This window comes from Protopterus annectens, chromosome 11.part0 (assembly GCF_019279795.1).
Source record: "Protopterus annectens isolate FY-2018-M chromosome 11.part0, PAN1.0, whole genome shotgun sequence".
Taxonomy (NCBI): Eukaryota; Metazoa; Chordata; order Ceratodontiformes; family Protopteridae; genus Protopterus; species Protopterus annectens.
In genome coordinates this window covers 241,425,303-241,440,655 of record NC_056745.1, presented here as the reverse complement: position 1 = coordinate 241,440,655, position 15,353 = coordinate 241,425,303, and the positions used below count along the sequence as shown (strand labels likewise).

The 15,353-nt window shown below is 37.5% G+C and overlaps 1 protein-coding gene across 2 annotated transcripts in view; it reads right to left on the bottom strand.

The window, feature by feature from the left end:
• LMNTD1 (lamin tail domain containing 1) overlaps positions 1–15,353 on the bottom strand; it is a 1,453,405-nt gene that overhangs the window by 332,634 nt on the left and 1,105,418 nt on the right. The window lies entirely within an intron of this gene.

The window sequence follows — 15,353 nt, the reverse complement described above, 5'->3', positions numbered from 1 at the left end:
CTGAAAAGACTGGAGGTGGACAGCTTTCTCTGCAGAAAGACAGTAAAGGTATGTGAAATATTTTGTTTCATTTGTATATGGCAAACATTTTTGTGCTTCAGCAAAACATTAGTGAAATGCCTAGAAACTATGCAGGCTATTAAAATATTGCAATACTTGATTTTAACTCTAAAATCATAGAGAACAAAATGTATATTGCATTCTCCAAGGGTATGCATTATCCAGCAATAGGTCTTGTCTCCACAAAACAGTCACACATTGGGTTTCTGAAATCCACTGTCCAGAGGTATACATTGCCCTGGAATATAAATGTTTCCTTTAAAATCACATTTGGAGTTTATGAAAGGTCAACAAGCCTGCTGTCACTTCAGATTCCTATATATAGTTGATTTCCAGATAACAAAAATTATCACTAATAAAAGTAATTCAAACATTGACGTGAGACAGTTGTCAACCCCTTAGTGCTACCACACTGCCAGAAGTGAAGTTTATGTCTGTTTCACTTACAGCTTTAAAAGTTGTATACATTGAGAAATGTATATTGCACCTTTTAAAGCTGTTTCAGCTTCCCAACAAGGAGATGTGGTGGCTGCTGTTAATGTTGTACCACAACTGATGTGTAATAGTTCTTAAAAGTGACTAACAGATTCTTACGTCACTAAGATGCTTAACAGTCATTTTCTCATTTCAGACAGAATTATTCTGCACCATATGCTGCAAATATTTTTTGATGTAGTATAATACCAGCATTTCAGTTTGTAATGAAATGTTTACTCAACAACAATGCATGCTGAGAAGAGAAAATTACCCAAATCCACTGTATATTTAGAAGCAGGTGATAAAACATTCAATTGGAAATGAGAAGCCACTTAACAATTGACTGTATGTGATTTTGTTCCTGACAGTACTAACACCAGAAAAGCAATTATCACAGACAGTAAAGATAAGAGCAACTGAATATTTAGTTATTTATCATTTGTTTAAGTAGGTTAGTAGACTGATCTTAAGAGAGAATTTTCAGCAAAAGCCTAGACCAAGCTGTATACATATTATTATGGATAAGATGAATACAAGTACACATAATACACGCAAATCAACACAAGGAATAAAAAACAAGAGTAGTCAGTATTCTAAATGTTTAACTGAACTGAATTCTGTTGACATCTGTTCTTTTTTAGGGTATTTGTGGCTAAGTTAGATAATGTTGTTGTTGTTTGTCTTTTCGGCTTTTCCCGGTTAGGGGACGCCACAGCAGAACTCTGGTCCACTAATGATTGGCAGTAGATTTTTATGGTGCCGAGTTGCCAGCCCAATGCCCAACCTTCAGCGAAGGCACGCCCATTCACGCATGTTTTTCGAACGCCACTCGACTGCGGGGAGGACATGCAGACTCCACACAGAAAGTTAGATAATATTAAAACTAAATTAAAAGTAAGCTATTTTAATACAAAAATTAAGTTAACACTGATAAAATATTAAATCTAAGATTTTATTAAAATTATACATTACTACAATAACAAGCCTGGGCAAATACTTTGGATACACTTAAAACTGAATAGATGAGATAATGTTGTGTAACCTTTAATGAGACATAAGTTGGAAGCAAAGCAGGAAATATGAAAGAAAAGGCGAGAAAGGAGGATTAGGGGAATTAGTAGGGCATGGAGTAGTTAAACAGTAGTAAAATGCTTTAAGGGAGGTAGTGTGGCCGAGCAGTCTAAGGCACTGAATTTAGGCTCTAGTCTCTCTGGAGGCGTGGGTTCGAATCCCACCACTGTCAATATGATATGAAAGTAACAAGACAGATGTGCTTGAAGCAAACGGCACAGAAGTCAAGTAAGTTACTCAGTCACTTTTTGATAAATGATTAGCTCTGTCATACTGGGAGGCTTAAAAATAACATGTTGAGACACAAAATGTAGTTGTTATATTTTAATTGATTCAAATATATATATTCATCCTCAGAATCATTTATAACTCTGGAACAATTTATAGATCTGTTTTGTTTCATCACCTGTCTCCCACATCTGGAGAATTTAGCAGGTTTATACACAGTAAACATCAGATCTCACTTTTGAAATAGTCCCTGATACATCAGTCTCCCCATGTAGGTCTTAACTAAAACATTTTTCACTGTTTCTATTTTCTTCCAAAAATAGCTCTTGTGAAACTTTTGGTTGGTTCATGAAACACTTACTTTGATGCATTTGTTTTATAGTCTTCACCATTTTCCATATCAGATATGTAGAGTCTTGGTTCCACTGCTTTACCAACAATTTAATCTTCAGTCTTAGGAATCTCCCACGGCTTTTAGATTCTTACTTGATCTCTTAACCTATAAATGTCATAGCCTTCTGCAGTTTCTATCACAGTAGTGTTTCTGTCTCTACTGATTTCTTTACAGAATATCTGTTTATGATGATTCTGATATGTAAACAATGCAGCTGAAGTAGGCATTCTGTTTGTCAAACTTGTGCCCAGCATCACTTAAACAGGTAACAGACTAAGTCTATTTAATGAAGGATTTGTGTATTTCAAAACTGCATAATCCTAGTCGTAATGCAACACTTTCTCATTTAAATCTTCAATGTCTGGGAAGTCCATTCCTCTAATCTATTGGACTGAATATATTCTGGACTGGAAATTAGGTGTTTGAATTTCCACATGTATGTTGCAGGCCATTTCCAAATGAGAAAATCAGGCATTCCTGCCTCAAGAATATAGATGTAAATATGCTGATTGCAGCTGTTTTAGTTGTATCTGCCAGTCTGATTATTTCACACATTTGAGAAACATGGCCTCATAGAACTGGAACAAGCTTGGATCCATTCCATTTGATGGATGATCTGGAACTAGGTATACTAGGGTGTCTTTGCTTGGATTGTTATTATGATATGCACTGCAGGTAGCACAGGTCTGCACTACTTGCTCTACCTGAGTTGATATACCTGTCTAAAATATTATATCTCTTGCAGTTTTTGCAAAATAATATTCCCATGTGATTCATATACCCTCTCAAACATTTGTTTTCTCACAGGATTGGGAACTTTCATGTTAATGGTTTTCACCTTTATGTACTATACATCATGTATTTCTTCCCTGAAAGAAAAATAAGACCGTATTGTTTTCCATAATTTTTAATCCATTTTTTCTGCCCCAAGCCATTTTTCATTGCAGTATAAAATGCATTTCTGACAAAATATTACATTAAGCACCTCAGTATGCATCTGAGTCTAGTTTAAATTCTGCATCCTGTACATTATTTTTTAATATGTCTTTGTAGTATCTGGCATTGTAATCCAGTTTCTCTATTTCAGGTAGATTTTCAGAGTACTCTGTTTCAAGTCAATTTACTGCAACAATAACAATCAGAGATGTTTGCCAGTAGTGTTAGTGTTCATATTTCTGTTCAATAAAATGAGCATTCTTTTAAACAAACTTTTTTGCTTTAACTCAGTCAGTTCTGCACAGCAGAAGGTTAATCAATCATCTATTGCTTCTTCAAGTCTTCCAAGGTAGGAAGCATTTACTACCTGAGAGCTCTAATCAAATATTCAGTACAGATTTGCAAATAGCTCATAAATGACAGGAGTTACAAAAATAATAAAGACACTCTTTGTTAGACAATGGGATAGAAAATGATGTCAGTATCAGAGGTTTATCAGATGATGATTTTATACTGCACACAGTTTTTATGACATTAATTTAGATAAAAAAATTGCTGTTCATAACTGCTTTTCCAATCATTTATATTTCAGAATGCATTCACATTATTCACCATGTTTTAATATAAATTTTAAAACACCATGCACCACTTTTGCATGAAGGCAAATATGAAAACTATGCAATATTTTCATAACTCTTTGCAAATAATCCTTAATAACTACATTCCTGTAATCCTTTGCCAACCATTTCACTGAGCATACTTAGCAAATCATCTCAGGTTTCAGATGCCACCTTGCTTTCTTGGTTTTAGGTATGTGTCTGTACCAACAATTCAGAAATTAGACTTTGAAACACTACTGAGTATACTCATCTCAGAAATATAGGGAAGTCTCCTGTCAACTTTATTCTTACAAGATTGACAGGAAGTCTGACTTCCCAATGACTGTACTAATATACGAAGTAGTGAGTCAGACATGCTTGAGAAATGTCCTTTTCTAGTGCACATTTTGCAGGACTGACAGGACAAGAGCTCCTGTCATACTTACAGCCACAGCTATGTCATTTGCATGAACTTTTTTTTCTACTGGAATCCATCTTTGTAACAGTTCACAGCCTCATTTTTCCTCATTGTCATATTAATTTCTCTTACAACACATTCTGCCTTTATTTTTCATTTGGAATATTTATTTGAATCACCTTTTATTTAGCACACCATGTTGTTCTCATTTCTTTTAGTTTTGTGCTAGTAATCTTACTTTTTCCTCACATATCCAGAGCTTTGGCTAAGGGCAGGTCTGTTTAATAACCCGCCCTTTGTTTAATTTCATATACTAACAATTATTCTGTCTCATTAGGGAATAGGACAACTCGTCCCCAACAATTACTCTGTCTTTTATTAGGGAATAGGACAACTCACCCCTAAGAATTATTCTGTCTCATTAGGGAATAGGACAACTCGTCCCCAACAATTACTCTGTCTCTTATTAGGGAATAGGACAACTCACCCCTAACAATTATTCTGTCTCATTAGGGAATAGGACAACTCATCCCCGACAATTACTCTCTCTCGTATTAGGGAATAGGACAACTCTCCCCCAGCAATTATTCTGTCTCATTAAGGAAGAGGACACCTCACCCCCAACAATTACTCTGTCTCTTATTAGGGAATAGGACAACTCACCCCTAACAATTATTCTGTCTCATTAGGGATTAGGACAACTCACCCCCAACAATTACTCTCTATCTTATTAGGGAATAGGACAACTCTCCCCCAGCAATTATTCTGTCTCATTAAGGAAGAGGACAACTCACCCCCAACAATTACTCTGTCTCTTATTAGAGAATAGGACAACTCACCCCCAACAATTACTCTGTCTCTTATTAGGGAATAGGACAACTCACCCCCAACAATTATTCTGTCTCATTAGGGAATAGGACAACTCGTCCCCAACAATTACTCTCTCTCTTATTAGGGAATAGGACAACTCTCCCCCAGCAATTATTCTGTCTCATTAAGGAAGAGGACAACTCACCCCCAACAATTACTCTGTCTCTTATTAGGGAATAGGACAACTCACCCCTAACAATTATTCTGTCTCATTAGGGAATAGGACAACTCACCCCCAACAATTATTGTGTCTCTTATTAGGGAATAGGACAACTCACCCCCAAAAATTATTCTGTCTCATTAGGGAATAGGACAACTCACCCCCAACAATTATTTTATCTCTTATTAGGGAATAGGACAACTCACCCCCAACAATTATTCTGTCTCATTAGAGAATAGAACAGCTCACCAAACTCACAGTCTTTGGTTCAATTTTTCAGCTTAGTAACATAAATAGCAAATGACTCTGTAGGGCCTTGTGCTCTTGTAAAGAACAATTATCTATTGTCAGCCCAGATATAAGTTGCATTTATTAGAAGGAAGCATTCAAAGAATTGTGCCTCCTGACATACAATCATCCTAATTCTTACTTCCTAAATGTAAATGTCAAGGAAAGTTTGCACATTAGAAGAAGTCATCACTACGCTCACTGACAGCAAACTGGATGAGTCAATTGTGTCAAAAGACAGAGGTGTCAGATTTGTGGGGAACAATAAGAGCAAGACTGTTTTGAAAGGGCTAAGCCCCCCCCCCCCGCCCCAAGTTACTTTTACCAAGTCCACAGTTTCATGATCATGGAGACGAGAGAAATAGCCTGCAAAGGTTAAAAAAATTGTCAATTAATGCAATCATACAGTGCACCAAATTAATGTGCGAACTTTTCATGGGTGCAGTTGAGCCATAAAACCATATTTCATCTGGGTAGCAGCTGTTTTGAACGAATCACAACTGCTTGAACAGAACTGACTGAAACTTATTTGCTTGAAACTACATTTGACTGAGTCATGATTGACTGAAAATTGTAAAGTGAAGATGCAGAGATACTCTGTGGGATTTTTTTTCTTTTCTCAACTGTTGTGTGACTTTGGAGTTAGCATATTTAACTGAGGGGGTGTAGGGGCAAAGCTTCCCACATGGGGGTGCAGGGAGAGCTTGCTCTCAACATCAACAACAAAAAAGTTTTTTAAGGCATGTTTAGTGTAATAAAGATTTTCAATCGAATTTGATTCTATAAAATTAGTTTTTAGTCAGATTTGCGCAGTCATTTGTGATTCAGTGGTCTGTGATTTAAGTAAAATGACTACTCTCTTCACCAGAGAATTATACTTCTTAATTTCCATACACAGAGGTTATAGAAATGAAACATATTTCTTCATTATTGTAGATGTATTTCTCTGATCTGGCAGATATTTCTTCACTCTCTAATGCCACGTCATCTCAGCAGAATTAATAAATAACATACAGAATCAGGAGATATGTTCTGACCATTGGTATTCCAACTATTCCTATAGCAGCATGAATTTCCCACATGAAATGTATTACTTTCATTAGCTTATTAGCTTTAAAGTTAAATATATAGAAGACCCATTAGGTCTATGGCCTCTTTTCAAGGGAGACCTGAAGTGGTTTCAGACAGTTTTGGTCATGACACCCAGGAAATATTTATATGTTTTCTTTAGCAAGTGCCATGTAATCTTTAACATCCACCAGTAACTCAAGTAGCTGGAACCTCAGCTTAGCATCTCATTTGGAAGACAGCACATCAGAAGCATAGTAATTCCCTCCCCCATTCATGTATTTTAGCATCCGGAATGCAACATGCATCCAATTACCTGGTGAGGAGGAGAAACTCTCACAACCTTTTGAATCTGATGGCATTAAAGGTGAATATACTACCTGTGAATCAACTGGCAATATGCTGAATATCCTGACTTCTGCAGTGCAACGATATTCATCAGATTTGTAACAGGAAATCATGGCAGCAGATGAACTGAGAGGAGTAGAAGGCATAGGTCGTACAGTTCAGAGCAGGTACACACGTTTTTTTATAAACAGTTAATGATGTTTTTTTTTTAAATAACTAGAAACTGAGAACATGATCAAATTTTCAACAGCAGAAACTCTAAGGCATGCTAAGAATGAGGATGTTTTATTCTTTTCCCCCTCCATTCTTGCATTATTTTTGGCAGTGGAGACTGACTTCTCCATTGGATACAGAGCTCAGACCATGACCTAAATGTCCAGGACATAGGATTCCTGCAAATATAGAACAAAAAATTAAGGAAAAATATCTTAAATACTGTTTAGTTAAATGTTAAGTTATTATTAGCTTTAACTGTCAAGCAGTTTGCTCTTCAGTGTGGTAAAGTGTCATTCTGGGCAAGGTACCAGGAGAATAAAATTATATATTCTGTTTAGCAGTACCTGAACAGCTTAACATTGTTTTCTTTTTTCAGGTAAGTAGGCATGTAAAATGCAGACTACATTCTGAGGCTGGTGGTAGGACTCACTTTTATTTCTTTATTTAGACTGAGGATTATGTTTACTGAAGCTTTTCTTTAATATTACTGTTTGCCTGCTGATTCTTCCCTTTTAAATAATATGTTGCAGAATGTTTAGATATTGATCAGGATGTACATCAAGATGTCTGAAGTAGGGAACTGACTATCTTCTAAATGGTTAAATTCCATTTTTTTTAAAATCATAATCTCTGTGAGGTTCAAAAAAGCACTGAATCTGTTTTATTTAAGTTGTTTATTAAGTGCTTGAAGAGCTTAGAGAGCTTGGACTAAAGCAAGTTTGTTAACTAACTCAAGCCTTTTTTAAATAATTCCTTGATTGTAAGTCCAGACAGGGCTAGAAGGGTGAGTGATGTAAATATGATGTATATCAACAATTATGAAAAGAACCAGCACCGTGGCTCAGAGGGATAATGCCATAACTATGGTCCATTTGACCTGTATTTGGTTAGTGGCACAGGTGTGTGAGGCACGATTAGATCACCTCAGGAAGGAAGGAAGGCATTGATCTGGGCATTTCCTGAAGGAAGGCATGCTCCATTGAGAGGAGTAGCCAACAGATGAATTTAGGGGCAGCTAGGTAGGGGAAAGAAGGATAGGTCATTAAATAAAAAAAAAACATTGCCAGCAGAAGTTGCTGAAGGCATGACCCCCCCCCCCCTCAGATACCCTTAAGATTCTTGCCAGCCCCAAGCAAAAAGGGGGAAAAAAGAAGAATTCTGAGAAGGTTTAGTTCACTGGGGAGCTGGTGGGGTATCATGCCTGGGAACTTACTCAAGGGGGCATATAGTCTACCACTAGTGTAGATGGAAGTCATTTACAACAGTACTGAAGGATCTTATGTTTATGTATTAGTGTGCAGGTTTTAGGAAAAGCCAGAATATGCAAATTATGAGCTTTAATATGTGAGCATATGCTTTACTTATTGCCTGATTTTGTTGACATTTATTTAGCATAAAGTAGTTATAAATATTTATTAGGCTGTTTTAGATAGCAGTGCAATCTTTATTTTGAAAACTTACTTTTTTCTCCATGACAGGCGCATATAGGTGAATACTACCTGCCCTGTTTTCTAAATGTGGACTACAGTATATAGTTTGGTTGAAGTTGGAGCTGGCATGCAGAAGACAATTTGTAATCTTGATTTTGTATTGGAAGTGCTTGAACTTTACTGAGCCATGTCTCTATCCTATGAATATTGTCTCATTAGAATAAGTACCTTTTTGAACGTCTGCATGTCCTCTCTGGGTTTGCGTGGGTTTCCTCCGGCTGCTCTGGTTTCCTCTCACATTCTAAAGACATGCAGTGGGTGGACTGGACAGTCTAAATTATGTGTGTGTGTGTGTGTGTGTGTGTGTGTGTGTGTGTATGTGTGTGTGTGTGTGTGTGTGTGGTGTGGAAGAAGTACCATGGCAGGGCTAGTCACCCAGTGGTGTAAACCTTGGCTGTAGATGTTTGTCACTGTTGAAGTAACACCCCCGCCCCATGTGCAAAAATGGGAAAAGGGTGTTGTGGATGGATGGGTGGAAGCACCTCTATGACTAGTTGTTTTTAATAATGTTCAGCAAATACGTAACACATTTTCATTTTGGTATTTCACATTAGGTAGGCTCTGAAAGGCTAATGATATGGACCTATGGCTTAACATCTTGCATTTGCTGGATTTTCATATTCAGTACTTTGCAAGTCATATTTTAATGTTTTTTCATATGTATTTTATCAAAGTCATATTTATTTTTGTGTCAATATTTAACTGACTTATAAATCTGCATTAAGGGTGATAACACCCTGATTGTGTAGTGGTTTGATTTCTGATGTCAGTGGCATAGAGTCAGACTCAGGGTACTGGACAACTGGCCAGTTTGTACACTCAGATGACAGATTTGGAGAAAGGACTGGGAAGGAGAGCTAGCTGCTTACAGTGGCTAGTAAGCAATACTGGACATGCCACAAAAATGATTCAGAAAACAATTTCATGACATCTTTGCATATCACTGTACAACAGATATATGAGAAATAATAGCATTTTCAACTGACTTAAGATGACTGCTGTCCTCCAATGTAATAAACCTAGACTACATCTGGATAGTGTAAGCAGCATAGGGACCTTCTTGATGGATGATACTGTCATTTACCTCAAAGGAGGAGCCTCTACTAATAGAATTAGTGATACATGGATCAGGAAACCAAAATAATCTTGGGACAGGAAAAGTCCAGAGAAGTGACCAACAATTGAAGTTTGTCAGCACGAGAGAAAAAAAATAAGAGAAAGATATTTGTGACTAGGTAATACATGTTTATTTATTTTTAATTGACAATGTCAAATAAGGTTGCACAGTTGATGAAAAAAAATAAAGATAGAATTTAAGTTAGTAAATGAAGCATATGACCACGAAGAAAAACTTTTGTAACTGACTTCATTAAAATAAAGTAAATATCCCATGTCACAAAATTATATATCTAAACCTGCAGATATCAAAAAATTGGACAAAGGATCTTTAAAACTAGGTGTATGTTGTCAAACTCTTGCTACCCAGTAAGCATATAATTTGCTTATTGAATACCATAATTCCTTCCACTTCCAAGATAATTGTGGGATAACTTATATAATGCTGAAGCAGTATTAAAGAATTATTAAAATATTTTTATAATGCCAAAGTTTACTGCTTAAGAAGCATCCGAACAGTGTTGCTGGTTGCAAGTAAGTGTGCATTTCTAAAGGGATAACTTGAGCAACAGTGCACAGGGCAGTAGCAAACAGGTTACAAACTTAACATTAGCTCAAACCATTGGGGTGAGACTGGAACTGGAGGTGAGGAAGCTCAGGAGGATGGTACAGGAACTGTTGTGCATGTGTGCATGTGGGGAGGAAGAAATAATTGAGGACAGTAAAAAAGGAGGAGACCTGAGCTTAGGCCGTTATACAGGAAGAAAGTTGATGAGTGAGAGAGGGACAAGGAAGGCAGGCCATGCTGCCCTAGTTCCATCTAAACATAAAGTAAGAGAGCAGATCATGGTCAACAAATTAGTGTGGGAGGTGTAGATCAGAGTGTGTAATATACCTTTAAAAAGCATTCCAGTGAGTGGGCACATGCATATAAGTACTGAGCATGTGCAAGCAACAGTGCCATTTTGAGTGAGCAGCCAGAGTCAGAGCATGCAAGTATACAGTCAGTTAGTTATATAGTTTGTTTAAGTTTAATGTTCCTGCCATCCATCCTGATGTGTTCGTATGTAGTAAACTACTTAAATGAACATCCAAGACTCAATCTCTTCTTAATGCACATAAGAAGAGTGTCGTTGTATCAGAATGGAATCCAGAGTTACAGACATCAGGTCACTGGTTAGAGTTAGAGGAATATACAGGAGTTGATCATCCCTACTGCTCAAACAACTCAGAAAACAGGTCAGAAGAAAATTCCAAGGACTAAAACTCACTCAATTGATTTCTTTCGCTACAAATATAAAAAAAGCACTCAGAACATTCAAGACAAATTTCTAGTTAAACGAAATGTCTGAAACTGCGACTTATTGATAAAAATATTCAAAATAATTATGAAAACATTTGAAACAGTATCCTTATCGCATAAAATGTACAGAAAAGGGAAACAACCGTATTTTTCACAATGTGCTACTTTTTTTGCATTAACTAAAGCTATTCAACATGTACAATGTGTGCAAAGTGTTTGCAAGTGTATGCAGTATTACAGTGCATTTATTTCACAAAGTACAGTCATTTCAAAGAATATTTCACAAGAACATTTGTTTCAAAGCATATTTTGCAGAGTACAGTATTTTGAAGAGTTTATTGTGCATTTGAATATTACTACAAGTACCTGGTGTGTGTGAATGATTGTACATAATTATAGGGGCCATTTTGCATTGTTTTTTACTATAATCTGTGGACATGGCAGAAGGATTTCACAGACCAACAGTGCTTGTGTTTGATAACAATATTGCAGAAAGAGTGTTTGAGTAGGAATATGATATTTTCATACAGGCTGTTTTTTTTGACAAAGATGCACATACAAAAACATTTATTCTGCTTAATTTAGCTGATTCAGAGGCCATTGAAAGAGAGCATTCATTTGTGTATGTACCTGCTGTGTTTGCAGAGGAGGGGGAAGACCATCATATAGTGGTACTGGCTGAAACACGGGAAGAACCTGAGTGCTTAAAATGTAAATTTAGAGAAATGTGTAACCCCCAAACAAATATTACAATGGAAAGGCACTTATTTTGCCAAAGAGGTCAAAAGCCTGGTGAAATGCTTGCAGCATATATAACAGCCTTATTTATCAAGGCTAAAACATGCAGATTTGGTGATATGAAAGATGAGTTGATAAAGGACAGGCTTGTGTGTGGTATTAACAATGACATGGTGTGAAAGATTTTGCTTTGAGCTGATGATTTAACTTTGAATAAGGCAACTGAGATTTGTCAAATATATGAGCTTACAGAAAGGCACACAAGCATGCTTACAAATGAGAATGGCAGTGGAAGGCACAGTGACAAAGCTAATGTTGATAATATGCAGCATGTGGTTAAAAGAAACAGACCCAAACACATGGCAGTTACTGCAGGTCCTATAACACTCCTTGGGAAACCCTGAGTCTTTGCAGCAAATTCCAAGGCATGCTCAATGAAGCATAAGGGTGAGTCAGCAAAATCAAAAGGGTTCATGGTTATGTTCACTTGTAATACCAACTATAAATCAACAAAGTTAGCTACAGTACCAAATTTTATTGCCAACTGTTGTAACTGTGGTGGAAATCATGAACCCATATGAGAAAAGTGCTTAGCTTTTGGTCAGCAGTGTCATTCTTGCAATAAGTAGAATCATTTCAAAAGGTTTTGTAAATCAAATAAGGCACATTCTATTAGAAAGCTGCAACCCTACTTTTTATGTTGATGTGTGTCTGTGCTTGGTGAAACAGTCAGTAAAGTAGATTTGTGGGCAAAGAATGAGATCTTTTGTACTGCCTGGATTAATGGGAGTCCTGTAGAGCTCAGTGTAGATAGTGGCTCAAAGTTCAATGTTATGTCAGCAGAAATGTTTGCTAGATTAAAAGCTGCAGAGCAACTTGATTTGACAAAGTGTGTGAAGCTTGTTTCTTATGGTAGCAAAGAGAGCCAAACCGAAGGATCAGTAGTAGTTTCCTGTTACTCTGCTGGAAACAGCTATGATATGCAGTTTTACTTAGTCAAGAGACATGTGCAGTCATTATTAGGCCTCAGAGACAGTTTGAAAATGGGACTGCTTTCACTTAATAAAGGCATCCACCATGTAAGCCTGCATGACAACAGCTCAAATTTTGCCCAAACCATTTTGTCTGAGTATGCTGATATTTTTGCAGACAAACTAGGCAAACTACCAGTTGTGTACTCTATGAAGTTAGACCCAAAGGTCAGCCCAGTTATCAGACCATCACGGAAAGTTCCAGTAGCTCTGCAGAACAGAGTCAAGGCTGAGCTAGACAAAATGGTGCAGCTAGGAGTAATCTGTCCAGTAGAAGAACCTACTGAATGGGTATTCTCTATGGAAGCAGCTCATAAGAAAATCCTCAGATGATATCAGAATATGTATTAATCCAAGAAATCTGAACAAAGCATTAAAAAGGCCACATCATCCAATGCGCAGAGTTGAAGAGGTTGCTTCCCTCATGCCAAATGCCGCTGTTTTCTGTCTTAAATGCAAAGAGTTCATTTTGGCAAATTTTGCTTGACCAGAAATCATCATGGTTAACCACATTCAGCATGCCATTTAGAAGCTACAGATTTCTGAGAATGCCATTTGGAATAAATTCTGCCAGTGAAGTCTTTCAGCATGCAATGAAGCTAATTTTTTTCTGGATATCCCTGTGCTATTATAGTAGATGATATTCTAGTAGGAGGCAACGGTGAAGTCGAACATGACAGAAACCTGAAAAAAGTTCTGGAAAGAGCACGTGAAGTGAATCTTAAGCTGAATCTTCAGAAGTGCAAGGCTACATGAAGTTACTTATGTTGGTCACTTGTTTACCAGTTCAGGTTTATGACCAGATCCATCCAAGCAAACAACAAATCTCGAGATGCCAGTTCCAGACAATGCTCAAGCCCTATAATATTTTCTTAGCATGGTTCATAGATTCACAGGTAGGTACTAGGCTATCGTCCTGAGGGTCTATGTAAGCCTAGCCAACAAGGTTACCTGGCTTACGCCACCCAAGAAAGTTATTTTCCTGTGCCACTGTCGAGCAGAGACACAGAAGTGATCCCGGGGTGTATTTCCTATTTCCCATCCACTCATCAAGATTTTTCTTGAAGAGTGCTAATGAAGAACTTTGCTTGACATAGATGGGTAGCCTGTTCCAGAGTATGGGAAGTCTCTGGGGCAGGAATCTATCCCTCCAGCATGTCCTGTTTATTGCGGTGACAAGGTTTAGGTCCCTAGACCGTGTAGCTCAGAGGGATTCAGATTTCTTTAGGTATAGCATGTCCAACAGCTCTAGGTTTAACATAACTTTATATGTTAGGCAAAGATCACTTCGGAGTAGGCGATATGCTACGGAGTAAAGCTGGAGTTTTTTTGAGATGGTCAGTGTAGTGCATCTGTTTGAGGCCAGTAATCCTCTTTGTGAGGTACTTCTGTGGCCTTTCCAGCTGTTGCAGATGTCTTGTGAGGTACATTCCAAAAGGGGCGTTGTACTTTATAATGGGTCTAATGAGTGTCAAGTAGAGGGGAACAATGACCTCTTTTTTCCTGGATGAGAATCCTTTTATGATGAGGTGTGCCACATAGAAGGACTTTCTGACTACTGTGGCGATGTGACTATTAAAGGACAGACTACTGTCCACCTGGATTCCATGGTCTCTTATCACACATTCAGTGTTAAGTAGACTGCTGCCTATGTAGTAGTTCATGGGTACAGAGTTTTTACCAAAGGGGATGACAATGCACTTTTTGGCATTGAGCTTGAGGCCATGGCTCTGACACCAGTCATCTGTCTCGGCAAGGCCCTTCTGTAGGATTTTCACATCATTTGGGGACTCGACTATGGTTCCTAGTTTGCAGTCATCTGCGAACTTCGTTAGCCAGATGCCTTCTGTGTTAGCCTGTACTTCAGAGAAGTAGATACCAAACAGGAGAGTTCCCAGGACTGAACCCTGTGGTACTCCACTTGTCAACTATTTAGGCAAGTTTGTTCCAGATATAAGCCAACTTTCAGCACCATTAAGAGTACTGACACAAAAAGATGTAATTTGGTCATGGTCAGAACAGCACCAAAGAGTATTTGATGCCCTGAAACAGAAAAATACCAACCCACCAACTCTCAGCTACTATGATGTTCACAAACCAGTTACTCTTTCCTGTGATGCTTCTAAGTTTGGTCTAGGTACAGTCGTTCATCAAGAGGGTAGACCAGTAGCCTAAGCATTCAGAACTCTTATCCAAATTGAGAAGCAATATACCCAGACTGAGAAAGATCATTTGGTAATTGTGTTTGCATGTTCGATGTTTCATGATTTTATTTATGGTCAACCTATCCAGACTGAAACTGACCAGCAACCTCTAGTTACTATTTTGAGAAAGCCTATGCATACAGCTCCAGCTAGACTGCAATGCATGATGCTCAAATTGAAGAATTAGAATTTCGATCTTGTTTACACAAAAGGCAAACTTCTTTATCCTGCTGATATTTTATCCAGATTACCCAGAAAAAACACAGAACAGCATCACAATGAGCATATGATTTTAAAGTCATGGAAGTGACAAATTTTTCTTCCACTCATTTGATGAG